Here is a 13,580-nt window from a genome sequence, read left to right as displayed (position 1 = left end):
CTGCCGATAGATTTCCTGTTGGGTCGAGTTGAGAGTCCTGTTGGTGGCTCGGTTCACGAGTGGGTTCAGGAGCACCAAGCTCGACTGCAGGTGGCATTTGAAGGTGCAAAGGAGCGCTTGCAACAGGCCGCTGATCGCAGACGACGAGCCCATGACCAGCATGTGAGACATCTACCGTTAGGTGAGGGTCAGTTGGTGTTTTTGCGGGACTTTAGTGCTAGGGGGCCTCATAAGACCCGTGATAGGTGGAGTTCGGTAAAGTATCAAGTGATGAGGGCACCAGACCAAGGGGGTTCAGTGTACACAATCGGGCCAGTAGACGACCTGACCAAGGTAAGGCAGGTACATCGTACTATGTTGAAGGCGGTGGTAGGAGTAGACTCCCCCGGTAGTGCCTCTGCCCATAACTCTCCCCTTGTTGAAGAGTCACCTGTTGAAGATGAGTGCTCATTTGAGTATGATTTGCTTGTTTTGGGACACCAGACTCCTGAGGTACCCGCTGCCATGCCCACCACCAGGTTAGTGACAATGACTTGTCCCACACCCCAGATTTTAGTGCCACCGTCCAACTCAGACCCCCCTGGGCGTCGTCCCTCGAGTGCTTCACCAGAGGAAGCCTCAACATCTTTGGCTGTTCCCTTAGTTGGTCAGGCCGGTCCGGATCACGTGGCTCCTCGTCGGACCCTTCGGTCAACTGCTGGCCACCACACGAATGTGCATCACCTCCCACGACCAGCTAGAAACCCAAAAGTTGCCAACCCTTCTGTTTCGAATGGAGTGTCTGCTTTGTTTAGACCTTGGAGCTAGTTTGTAGTATCTCCCTCTTTGTTCATCGTCGGGGCGACGATGCAAGAAGGGGGGGTAGAATGTAGCAGCATAGGAGTATATCCATATCTCCCTATGCAGCGTGTCCCATTAAACAGAGTTCACTGCCGGCCAATCATTGTGTGGGTGGCGAGTATTTAAGCAGTGCTCCTCTCACTGTCTCTCTCTCTGCACTTCCGTCTGTGTACTTCCGGGTCAAGTGTTCGACTGAGACAGTGGTCGGTGTGCTGTTGGGGACACACGTGTCTTTTGGCGTCCTATTGTGGTGAGTGTTATCTCTTCCTCTCTCTCCGTTGCTGTGCATGCTCGTAGCTTGCTAATGAGAGTGTGGTCATAGGTGAGACACCCGTAGCCGCCTGGGCTTACTCCCTCCCTCGCTCCTCTCACGTGCCTGTGTATCTGCTTAGAAGGTATGTAGAGTACTAACATGGGTCGTAACCGCATCATTGTCAGTCATATCGTTAATTTTAACATCTGCTTAGAAGGTGTAATCTGCCTGAATGCCAGCCGTCTGAGAACTCCGCTGCTTTGTCTCCGCTCTCGGTCTCTGCGGTTGCTTCCGCTGTTTCGTCTGCTCGTCCGCTGCTTGCCTTGACTGGCTGCTATCCCGCCGCTGTGCTTCCCGCTGACCTGCTGTTCGGTCTTGCGGCTTCGCCTGGCTGGGAGCTTGGCGCTGGTGACCTCTGTTTGCGCTCTGGACTCCTGTGACTGACTGGCCAGGCCGCTCGGCCTCTCCTGACAGACAGACACTACGTGCCAAATTTATTTAGAGTTTCGTTTTTATTATGTGTGTTTTAATGGTGGGGTGGTAGATCCCTTTTTGTTTAGTTACCATTGTATAGGTTTTCCCTTTGCTTTTGGTTAGATTATTTCTATAGGTTTACCTTTTTTTTGTTTTAGGATTATTTTGACTTAGTTATATATTCTAGCCCAGTCGCTTTATTTGATTTTGGGAATTGGGTGGATTTTCCTTCAGTAGTTCTTCTTTTGTTTATCACATGTTTTGTTTGTTTCATTTGTGATTAGTGGCTCTTCCTTCAATTTAGTTAGTACAATTTTGCTACTTTTGTTTAATTGCTTTATTTTGTTTTGACCCCACTAATTGTTTTATTCCCCTTTTCAGTTGCTGAGGACCGGTGGTGGTGCTGGTGGTCTGGGTGGCGGTATCCTCTCCGTCCGTGTGCGGTGCTCCTCTGGGATTGGTTTTCTTTGCACAACCCTGTGTGAGTGTGTCACGTGTGACTGGGTGCTTTTTGAGTTGTTTTGGGTGGATCCCCCCCCCCCCCTTCACTAGCCCAATTTCCACCTGGTAAGCCTCAGCACCTGATTAGGTTTCCCTCTTCCCCTCCTTGTGTGTGTGGTATTTTAAAAAGATGTTTACTTGTTAATAAAATCTATTAATTTTTTTATAACGTGAACCATGTCTCATGCCTCATGAGTATAATGAACCTGTGTATGCCTTAAGAGGGAAAAGAAAAAAAAAGAAATTGACTCTCTGGGTGAAATTCCCAGGGTGGCGTTGTCTGGTCCTCGAACACCTCTGGTGTAAGCCAGTATTCTTCCACTCCCTACCACTGCTACACTTTGCTCAAAATGTGTTTGAGAGCGAATAAAGTGCATTTTCGAACAATGGTTGTGTGTGCCAAGCAATAAAGCACATCTCACTAAATGTGTTCCTTAAGTGCCAAAACCCTAACCCTAACCCTTAACCTAACCCTAACCCTAACCCTAACCCTAACCCTAGCCCTTCTTCTCTGAGCGAGTAAAGTGCTTTTTTGGACATGGCACACATGTGCCATTTATGGGGAATTTTTTTTACCACAAAGCCTATAGGTTGCTTGAAATACATTATCACAGCGAGAGAAACACATTTTCTCTTTTAGTTGTAACTCCACAGCAGTGCTTTTCAGCCACCTGAAACTGTTGCAGATAGAACGGGATGCGAAGCTGCGTCAGGCACACTTGGAATGAGGCTCCTGGCACCTTCCGCTGCCTCACAATGACACGCCGTATTATGCTTTGCTCAAAATGTGTTTGAGAGCGAATAAAGTGCATTTTCGAACAATGGTTGTGTGTGCCAAGCAATAAAGCACATCACAATAAATGTGTTCCATCAGCGCCAAAACGCGCTTCGGAGGCCTTCTCTGAGCGAGTGGAGTGCTTTTTTGGACGTGGCACACATGTGCCATATATGGAGAAAATTTTTACAACAAAGCCTATACGTTGCTTGAAATACATTATCACAGCGAGAGAAACACATTTTCTCATTTTAGTTGTAACTCCACAGCAATGCTTCTTAGCCACCTGAAACTGTTGCAGATTGAACGGGATGCGAAGCTGCGTCAGGCACACTTCGAATGAACCTCCTGGCACCTTCCGCTGCCTCACAATGACATGCCGTATTATGCTTTGCTCAAAATGTGTTTGAAAGCGAATAAAGTGCATTTTCGAACAATGGTTGTGTGTGCCAAGCAATAAAGCACATCTCACTAAATGTGTTCCATAAGTGCCAAAACGCCCTTCGGAGGCCTTCTCTGAGCGAGTGGAGTGCTTTTTTGGACGTGGCACACATGTGCCATATATGGAGAAAAATTTTACCACAAAGCCTATAGGTTGCTTGAAATACATTATCACAGCGAGAGAAACACATTTTCTCATTTTAGCTGTAACTCCACAGCAATGCTTCTCAGCCACCTGAAATTGTTGCAGATTGAACGGGATGCGAAGCTGCGTCAGGCACACTTGGAATGAACCTCCTGGCACCTTCCGCTGCCTCACAATGACATGCCGTATTATGCTTTGCTCAAAATGTGTTTGAGAGCGAATAAAGTGCATTTTCGAACAATGGTTGTGTGTGCCAAGCAATAAAGCACATCACACTAAATGTGTTCCATAAGTACCAAAACGCGCTTCGGAGGCCTTCTCTGAGCGAGTGGAGTGCGTTTTTGGACGTGGCACACATGTGCCATATATGCAGAAAATTTTTACCATAAAGCCTATAGGTTGCTTGAAATACATTATCACAGCGAGAGAAACACATTTTTTCATTTTAGCTGTAACTCGACAGCAGTGCTTCTCAGCCAACTGAAACTGTTGCAGATAGAACGGGATGCGAAGCTGCGTCAGGCACACTTGGAATAAACCTCCTGGCACCTTCCGCTGCCTCACAATGACAGGCCGTATTATGCTTTGCTCAAAATGTGTTTGAGAGCGAATAAAGTGCATTTTCGAACAATGGTTGTGTGTGCCAAGCAATAAAGCACATCTCACTAAATGTGTTCCTTAAGTGCCAAAACCCTAACCCTAACCCTAACCCTTAACCTAACCCTAACCCTAACCCTAACCCTAACCCTAACCCTAACCCTAACCCTAACCCTAACCCTAGCCCTTCTTCTCTGAGCGAGTAAAGTGCTTTTTTGGACATGGCATACATGTGCCATATATGGAGAAAATTTTTACCACAAAGCCTATAGGTGGCTTGAAATGCTTTATCACAGAGAGAGAAACACATTTTCTCATTTTAGCTGTAACTCCACAGCAATGCTTCTCAGCCACCTGAAACTGTTGCAGATAGAACGGGATGCGAAGCTGCGTCAGGCACACTTGGAATGAGCCTCCTGGTACCTTCCGCTGCCTCACAATGACACGCCGAATCATGCTTTGCGCACAATGTGTTTGAGAGCGAATAAAGTGAATTTTCGAACAATGGATGTGTGTGCCAAGCAATAAAGCACATCACACTAAATGTGTTCTATAAGTGCCAAAACGCGCTTCGGAGGCCTTCTCTGAGCGAGTGGAGTGCTTTTTTGGACGTGGCACACATGTGCCATATATGGAGAAAATTTTTACGACAAAGCCTATACGTTGCTTGAAATACATTATCACAGTCAGAGAAACACATTTTCTCATTTTAGTTGTAACTCCACAGCAATGCTTCCTAGCCACCTGAAACTGTTGCAGATAGAACGGGATGCGAAGCTGCGTCAGGCACACTTGGAATAATCCTCCTGGCACCTTCCGCTGGCCCACAATGACACGCCGAATCATGCTTTGCGCACAATGTGTTTGAGAGCGAATAAAGTGCATTTTCGAACAATGGATGTGTGTGCCAAGCAATAAAGCACATCACACTAAATGTGTTCCATAAGTACCAAAACGCGCTTCGGAGGCCTTCTCTGAGCGAGTGGAGTGCTTTTTTGGACGTGGCACACATGTGCCATATATGGAGAAAATTTTTACCATAAAGCCTATAGGTTGCTTGAAATACATTATCACAGCGAGAGAAACACATTTTTTCATTTTAGCTGTAACTCGACAGCAGTGCTTCTCAGCCAACTGAAACTGTTGCAGACAGAACGGGATGCGAAGCTGCGTCAGGCACACTTGGAATAAACCTCCTGGCACCTTCCGCTGCCTCACAATGACAGGCCGTATTATGCTTTGCTCAAAATGTGTTTGAGAGCGAATAAAGTGCATTTTCGAACAATGGTTGTGTGTGCCAAGCAATAAAGCACATCTCACTAAATGTGTTCCTTAAGTGCCAAAACCCTAACCCTAACCCTAACCCTTAACCTAACCCTAACCCTAACCCTAACCCTAACCCTAACCCTAACCCTAACCCTAACCCTAACCCTAGCCCTTCTTCTCTGAGCGAGTAAAGTGCTTTTTTGGACATGGCATACATGTGCCATATATGGAGAAAATTTTTACCACAAAGCCTATAGGTTGCTTGAAATGCTTTATCACAGCGAGAGAAACACATTTTCTAATTTTAGCTGTAACTCCACAGCAATGCTTCTCAGCCACCTGAAACTGTTGCAGATAGAACTGGATACGAAGCTGCGTCAGGCACTTTTGGAATGAGCCTCCTGGCACCTTCCGCTGCCTCACAATGACACGCCGTATTATGCTTTGGTCAAAATGTGTTTGAGAGCGAATAAAGTGCATTTTCGAACAATGGATGTGAGTGCCAAGCAATAAAGCACATCACACTAAATGTGTTCCATAAGTGCCAAAACGCGCTTCAGAGGCCTTCTCTGAGCGAGTGGAGTGCTTTTTTGGACGTGGCACACATGTGCCATATATGGAGAAAAATTTTACCACAAAGCCTATAGGTTGCTTGAAATACATTATCACAGCGAGAGAAACACATTTTCTCATTTTAGCTGTAACTCCACAGCAGTGCTTCTCAGCCACCTGAAACTGTTGCAGATAGAACGGGAGGCGAAGCTGCGTCAGGCACATTTGGAATGAGCCTCCTGGCACCTTCCGCTGCCTCACAATGACACGCCGTATTATGCTTTGCTCAAAGTGTGTTTGAGAGCGAATAAAGTGCATTTTCGAACAATGGTTGTGTGTGCCAAACAATAAAGCACATCTCACTAAAAGTGTTCCATAAGTGCCAAAACGCGCTTCGGACGCCTTCTCTGAGCGACTGGAGTGCTTTTTTGGACGTGGCACACATGTGCCATATATGGAGAAAATTTTTACCACAAAGCCTATACGTTGCTTGAAATACATTATCACAGTGAAAGAAACACATTTTCTCATTTTAGTTGTAACTCCACAGCAATGCTTCTTAGCCACCTGAAACTGTTGCAGATAGAACGGGATGCGAAGCTGCGTCAGGCACACTTGGAATAATCCTCCTGGCACCTTCCGCTGGCCCACAACGACACGCCGAATCATGCTTTGCTCAAAATGTGTTTGAGAGCGAATAAAGTGCATTTTCGAACAATGGATGTGTGTGCCAAGCAATGAAGCACATCCCACTAAATGTGTTCCATAAGTGCCAAAACGCGCTTCGGAGGAATTCTCTGAGCGAGTGGAGTGCTTTTTTGGACGTGGCACACATGTGCCATATATGGAGAACATTTTTACCACAAAGCCTATAGGTTGCTTGAAATACATTATCACAGCGAGAGAAACACATTTTTTCATTTTAGCTGTAACTCGACAGCAGTGCTTCTCAGCCATCTGAAACTGTTGCAGGTAGAAGGGGATGCGAAGCTGCGTCAGGCACACTTGGAATGAGCCTCCTGGCACCTTCCGCTGCCTCACAATTACAGGCCGTATTATGCTTTGCTCAAAATGTGTTTGAGAGCGAATAAAGTGCATTTTCGAACAATGGTTGTGTGTGCCAAGCAATAAAGCACATCACACTAAATGTGTTCCATAAGTACCAAAACGCGCTTCGGAGGCCTTCTCTGAGCGAGTGGAGTGCGTTTTTGGACGTGGCACACATGTGCCATATATGGAGAGTATTTTTACCATAAAGCCTATAGGTTGCTTGAAATACATTATCACAGCGAGAGAAACACATTTTTTCATTTTAGCTGTAACTCGACAGCAGTGCTTCTCAGCCAACTGAAACTGTTGCAGATAGAACGGAATGCGAAGCTGCGTCAGGCACACTTGGAATAAACCTCCTGGCACCTTCCGCTGCCTCACAATGACAGGCCGTATTATGCTTTGCTCAAAATGTGTTTGAGAGCGAATAAAGTGCATTTTCGAACAATGGTTGTGTGTGCCAAGCAATAAAGCACATCTCACTAAATGTGTTCCTTAAAAACCCTAACCCTAACCCTAACCCTTAACCTAACCCTAACCCTAACCCTAACCCTAACCCTAACCCTAACCCTAACCCTAACCCTAACCCTAACCCTAACCCTAACCCTAACCCTAGCCCTTCTTCTCTGAGCGAGTAAAGTGCTTTTTTGGACATGGCATACATGTGCCATATATGGAGAAAATTTTTACCACAAAGCCTATAGGTTGCTTGAAATGCTTTATCACAGCGAGAGAAACACATTTTCTCATTTTAGTTGTAACTCCACAGCAGTGCTTTTCAGCCACCTGAAACTGTTGCAGATAGAAGGGGATGCGAAGCTGCGTCAGGCACACTTGGAATGAGCCTCCTGGCACCTTCCGCTGCCTCACAATGACACGCCGAATCATGCTTTGCGCACAATGTGTTTGAGAGCGAATAAAGTGCATTTTCGAACAATGGATGTGTGTGCCAAGCAATAAAGCACATCACACTAAATGTGTTCCATAAGTGCCAAAACGCGCTTCGGAGGCCTTCTCTGAGCGAGTGGAGTGCTTTTTTGGACGTGGCACACACGTGCCATATATGGAGAAAATTTTTACCACAAAGCCTATAGGTTGCTTGAAATGCTTTATCACAGCGAGAGAAACACATTTTCTAATTTTAGTTGTAACTCCACAGCAATGCTTCCTAGCCACCTGAAACTGTTGCAGATAGAACGGGATGCGAAGCTGCGTCAGGCACACTTGGAATAATCCTCCTGGCACGTTCCGCTGGCCCACAATGACACGCGGAATCATGCTTTGCTCAAAATGTGTTTGAGAGCGAATAAAGTGCATTTTCGAACAATGGATGTGTGTGCCAAGCAATAAAGCACACCACACTAAATGTGTTTCATAAGTGCCAAAACGCGCTTCGGAGGCCTTCTCTGAGCGAGTGAGTCCTTTTTTGGACGTGGCACACATGTGCCATATATAGAGAAAAAAATTACCACAAAGCCTATACGTTGCTTGAAATACATTATCACAGTGAGAGAAACACATTTTCTCATTTTAGTTGTAACTCCACAGCAATGCTTCTTAGCCACCTGAAACTGTTGCAGATAGAACGGGATGCGAAGCTGCGTCAGGCACACTTGGAATGAACCTCCTGACACCTTCCGCTGCCTCACAATGACATGTCGTATTATGCTTAGCTCAAAATGTGTTTGAGAGCGAATAAAGTGTATTTTCGAACAATGGTTGTGTGTGCCAAGCAATAAAGCACATCTCACTAAATGTGTTCATTAAGTGTCAAAACCCTAACCCTAACCCTAAACCCTTAACCTAACCCTAACCCTAACCCTAACTCTAACCCTAACCCTAACCCTAACCCTAACCCTAACCCTAACCCTAACCCTTCTTCTCTGAGCGAGTAAAGTGCTTTTTTGGACATGGCATACATGTGCCATATATGGAGAAAAAATTTACCACAAAGCCTATACGTTGCTTGAAATACATTATCACAGAGACAGAAACACATTTTCTCATTTTAGCTGTATCTCCACAGCAATGCTTCTCAGCCACCTGAAACTGTTGCAGATAGAACGGGATGCGAAGTTGCGTCAGGCACACTTGGAATGAGCCTCCTGGCACCTTTCGCTGCCTCACAATGACACGCCGTATTATGCTTTGCTCAAAATGTGCATGAGAGCGAATAAAGTGCATTTTCGAACAATGGATGTGTGTGCCAAGCAAAGAAGCACATCACCCTAAATGTGTTACATAAGTGCCAAAACGCGCTTCGGAGGCCTTCTCTGAGCGAGTGGAGTGCGTTTTTGGACGTGGCACACATGTGCCATATATGGAGAAAATTTTTACCATAAAGCCTATAGGTTGCTTGAAATACATTATCACAGCGAGAGAAACACATTTTTTCATTTTAGCTGTAACTCGACAGCAGTGCTTCTCAGCCGCCTGAAACTGTTGCAGATAGAACGGGATGCGAAGCTGCGTCAGACACACTTTGAATAATCCTCCTGGCACCTTCCGCTGGCCCACAATGACACGCCGAATCATGCTTTGCGCACAATGTGTTTGAGAGCGAATAAAGTGCATTTTCGAACAATGGATGTGTGTGCCAAGCAATAAAGCATATCACACTAAATGTATTCCATAAGTACCAAAACGCGCTTCGGAGGCCTTCTCTGAGCGAGTGGAGTGCGTTTTTGGACGTGGCACACATGTGCCATATATGGAGAAAATTTTTACCATAAAGCCTATAGGTTGCTTGAAATACATTATCACAGCGAGAGAAACACATTTTTTTCATTTTAGCTGTAACTCGACAGCAGTGCTTCTCAGCCAACTGAAACTGTTGCAGATAGAAGGGGATGCGAAGCTGCGTCAGGCACACTTGAAATAAACCTCCTGGCACCTTCCGCTGCCTCACAATGACAGGCCGTATTATGCTTTGCTCAAAATGTGTTTGAGAGCGAATAAAGTGCATTTTCGAACAATGGTTGTGTGTGCCAAGCAATAAAGCACATCACACTAAATGTGTTCTATAAGTGCCAAAACGCGCTTCGGAGGCCTTCTCTGAGCGAGTGGAGTGCTTTTTTGGACGTGGCACACATGTGCCATATATGGAGAAAATTTTTACGACAAAGCCTATACGTTGCTTGAAATACATTATCACAGCGAGAGAAACACATTTTTTCATTTTAGCTGTAACTCAACAGCAGTGCTTCTCAGCCAACTGAAACTGTTGCAGATAGAACGGGATGCGAAGCTGCGTCAGGCACACTTGGAATAAACCTCCTGGCACCTTCCGCTGCCTCACAATGACAGGCCGTATTATGCTTTGCTCAAAATGTGTTTGAGAGCGAATAAAGTGCATTTTCGAACAATGGTTGTGTGTGCCAAGCAATAAAGCACATCTCACTAAATGTGTTCCTTAAGTGCCAAAACCCTAACCCTAACCCTAACCCTTAACCTAACCCTAACCCTAACCCTAACCCTAACCCTAACCCTAACCCTAACCCTAACCCTAACCCTAACCCTCGCCCTTCTTCTCTGAGCGAGTAAAGTGCTTTTTTGGACATGGCATACATGTGCCATATATGGAGAAAATTTTTACCACAAAGCCTATAGGTTGCTTGAAATGCTTTATCACAGCGAGAGAAACACATTTTCTAATTTTAGCTGTAACTCCACAGCAATGCTTCTCAGCCACCTGAAACTGTTGCAGATAGAACGGGATACGAAGCTGCGTCAGGCACTTTTGGAATGAGCCTCCTGGCACCTTCCGCTGCCTCACAATGACACGCCGTATTATGCTTTGGTCAAAATGTGTTTGAGAGCGAATAAAGTGCATTTTCGAACAATGGATGTGAGTGCCAAGCAATAAAGCACATCACACTAAATGTGTTCCATAAGTGCCAAAACGCGCTTCAGAGGCCTTCTCTGAGCGAGTGGAGTGCTTTTTTGGACGTGGCACACATGTGCCATACATGGAGAAAAATTTTACCACAAAGCCTATAGGTTGCTTGAAATACATTATCACAGCGAGAGAAACACATTTTCTCATTTTAGCTGTAACTCCACAGCAGTGCTTCTCAGCCACCTGAAACTGTTGCAGATAGAACGGGAGGCGAATCTGCGTCAGGCACATTTGGAATGAGCCTCCTGGCACCTTCCGCTGCCTCACAATGACACGCCGTATTATGCTTTGCTCAAAATGTGTTTGAGAGCGAATAAAGTGCATTTTCGAACAATGGTTGTGTGTGCCAAACAATAAAGCACATCTCACTAAAAGTGTTCCATAAGTGCCAAAACGCGCTTCAGACGCCTTCTCTGAGCGACTGTAGTGCTTTTTTGGACGTGGCACACATGTGCCATATATGGAGAATTTTTTTTTACCACAAAGCCTATAGGTTGCTTGAAATACATTATCACAGCGAGAGAAACACATTTTCCCTTTTAGTTGTAACTCCACAGCAGTGCTTTTCAGCCACCTGAAACTGTTGCAGATAGAAGGGGATGCGAAGCTGCGTCAGGCACACTTGGAATGAGCCTCCTGGCACCTTCCGCTGCCTCACAATGACACGCCGAATCATGCTTTGCGCACAATGTGTTTGAGAGCGAATAAAGTGCATTTTCGAACAATGGATGTGTGTGCCTAGCAATAAAGCACATCACACTAAATGTGTTCCATAAGTGCCAAAACGCGCTTCGGAGGCCTTCTCTGAGCGAGTGGAGTGCTTTTTTGGACGTGGCACACACGTGCCATATATGGAGAAAATTTTTACCACAAAGCCTATACGTTGCTTGAAATACATTATCACAGTGAGAGAAACACATTTTCTCATTTTAGTTGTAACTCCACAGCAATGCTTCCTAGCCCCCTGAAACTGTTGCAGATAGAACGGGATGCGAAGCTGCGTCAGGCACACTTGGAATGAACCTCCTGACACCTTCCGCTGCCTCACAATGACATGTCGTATTATGCTTAGCTCAAAATGTGTTTGAGAGCGAATAAAGTGTATTTTCGAACAATGGTTGTGTGTGCCAAGCAATAAAGCACATCTCACTAAATGTGTTCATTAAGTGCCAAAACCCTAACCGTAACCCTAAACCCTTAACCTAACCCTAACCCTAACCCTAACCCTAACTCTAACCCTAACCCTAACCCTAACCCTAACCCTAACCCTAACCCTAACCCTAACCCTAACCCTAACCCTAGCCCTTCTTCTCTGAGCGAGTAAAGTGCTTTTTTGGACATGGCATACATGTGCCATATATGGAGAAAATTTTTACCACAAAGCCTAGAGGTTGCTTGAAATGCTTTATCACAGCGAGAGAAACACATTTTATCATTTTAGCTGTAACTCTACAGCAATGCTAACCCTAACCCTAACCCTAACCCTAACCCTAACCCTAACCCTAACCCTAACCCTAACCCTAACCCTAACCCTAGCCCTTCTTCTCTGAGCGAGTAAAGTGCTTTTTTGGACATGGCATACATGTGCCATATATGGAGAAAATTTTTACCACAAAGCCTATAGGTTGCTTGAAATGCTTTATCACAGCGAGAGAAACACATTTTCTAATTTTAGCTGTAACTCCACAGCAATGCTTCTCAGCCACCTGAAATTGTTGCAGATAGAACTGGATACGAAGCTGCGTCAGGCACTTTTGGAATGAGCCTCCTGGCACCTTCCGCTGCCTCACAATGACACGCCGTATTATGCTTTGGTCAAAATGTGTTTTAGAGCGAATAAAGTGCATTTTCGAACAATGGATGTGAGTGCCAAGCAATAAAGCACATCACACTAAATGTGTTCCATAAGTGCCAAAACGCGCTTCAGAGGCCTTCTCTGAGCGAGTGGAGTGCTTTTTTGGACGTGGCACACATGTGCCATATATGGAGAAAAATTTTACCACAAAGCCTATAGGTTGCTTGAAATACATTATCACAGCGAGAGAAACACATTTTCTCATTTTAGCTGTAACTCCACAGCAGTGCTTCTCAGCCACCTGAAACTGTTGCAGATAGAACGGGAGGCGAAGCTGCGTAGGCACATTTGGAATGAGCCTCCTGGCACCTTCCGCTGCCTCACAATGACACGCCGTATTATGCTTTGCTCAAAATGTGTTTGAGAGCGAATAAAGTGCATTTTCGAACAATGGTTGTGTGTGGCAAGCAATAAAGCACATCTCACTAAATGTGTTCCTTAAGTGCCAAAACGCGCTTCGGAGGCCTTCTCTGAGCGAGTGGAGTGCTTTTTTGGACGTGGCACACATGTGCCATATATGGAGAAAATTTTTACCATAAAGCCTATAGGTTGCTTGAAATACATTATCACAGCGAGAGAAACACATTTTTTCATTTTAGCTGTAACTCGACAGCAGTGCTTCTCAGCCGCCTGAAACTGTTGCAGATAGAACGGGATGCGAAGCTGCGTCAGACACACTTTGAATAATCCTCCTGGCACCTTCCGCTGGCCCACAATGACACGCCGAATCATGCTTTGCGCACAATGTGTTTGAGAGCGAATAAAGTGCATTTTCGAACAATGGATGTGTGTGCCAAGCAATAAAGCACATCACACTAAATGTATTCCATAAGTACCAAAACGCGCTTCGGAGGCCTTCTCTGAGCGAGTGGAGTGCGTTTTTGGACGTGGCACACATGTGCCATATATGGAGAAAATTTTTACCATAAAGCC

General features: G+C 45.4%; 1 protein-coding gene and 1 long non-coding RNA gene across 2 annotated transcripts in view; one reads left to right on the top strand and one right to left on the bottom strand.

Moving 5' to 3' along the window:
* The window catches only part of LOC144894571 (uncharacterized), a 94,157-nt gene that overhangs the window by 24,876 nt on the left and 55,701 nt on the right, over positions 1-13,580 (bottom strand). The gene's annotated exons all lie outside the window — the stretch shown is intronic.
* On the top strand, positions 772-1,777 carry LOC131133296 (uncharacterized). The gene is made up of 3 exons (XR_013625165.1): positions 772-1,090; positions 1,163-1,235; positions 1,311-1,777. It is a non-coding gene; the product is annotated as an uncharacterized LOC131133296 (long non-coding RNA).

Source organism: Doryrhamphus excisus, linkage group LG21 (genome assembly GCF_037039965.1).
Source record: "Doryrhamphus excisus strain RoL-2023G ecotype Guam linkage group LG21, RoL_Dexc_Guam_v1.1, whole genome shotgun sequence".
In the NCBI taxonomy this organism is placed as follows: Eukaryota; Metazoa; Chordata; class Actinopteri; order Syngnathiformes; family Syngnathidae; genus Doryrhamphus; species Doryrhamphus excisus.
The sequence above is the reverse complement of the archived record's forward strand: the minus strand, read 5'-3'. Positions and strand labels throughout refer to the sequence as shown.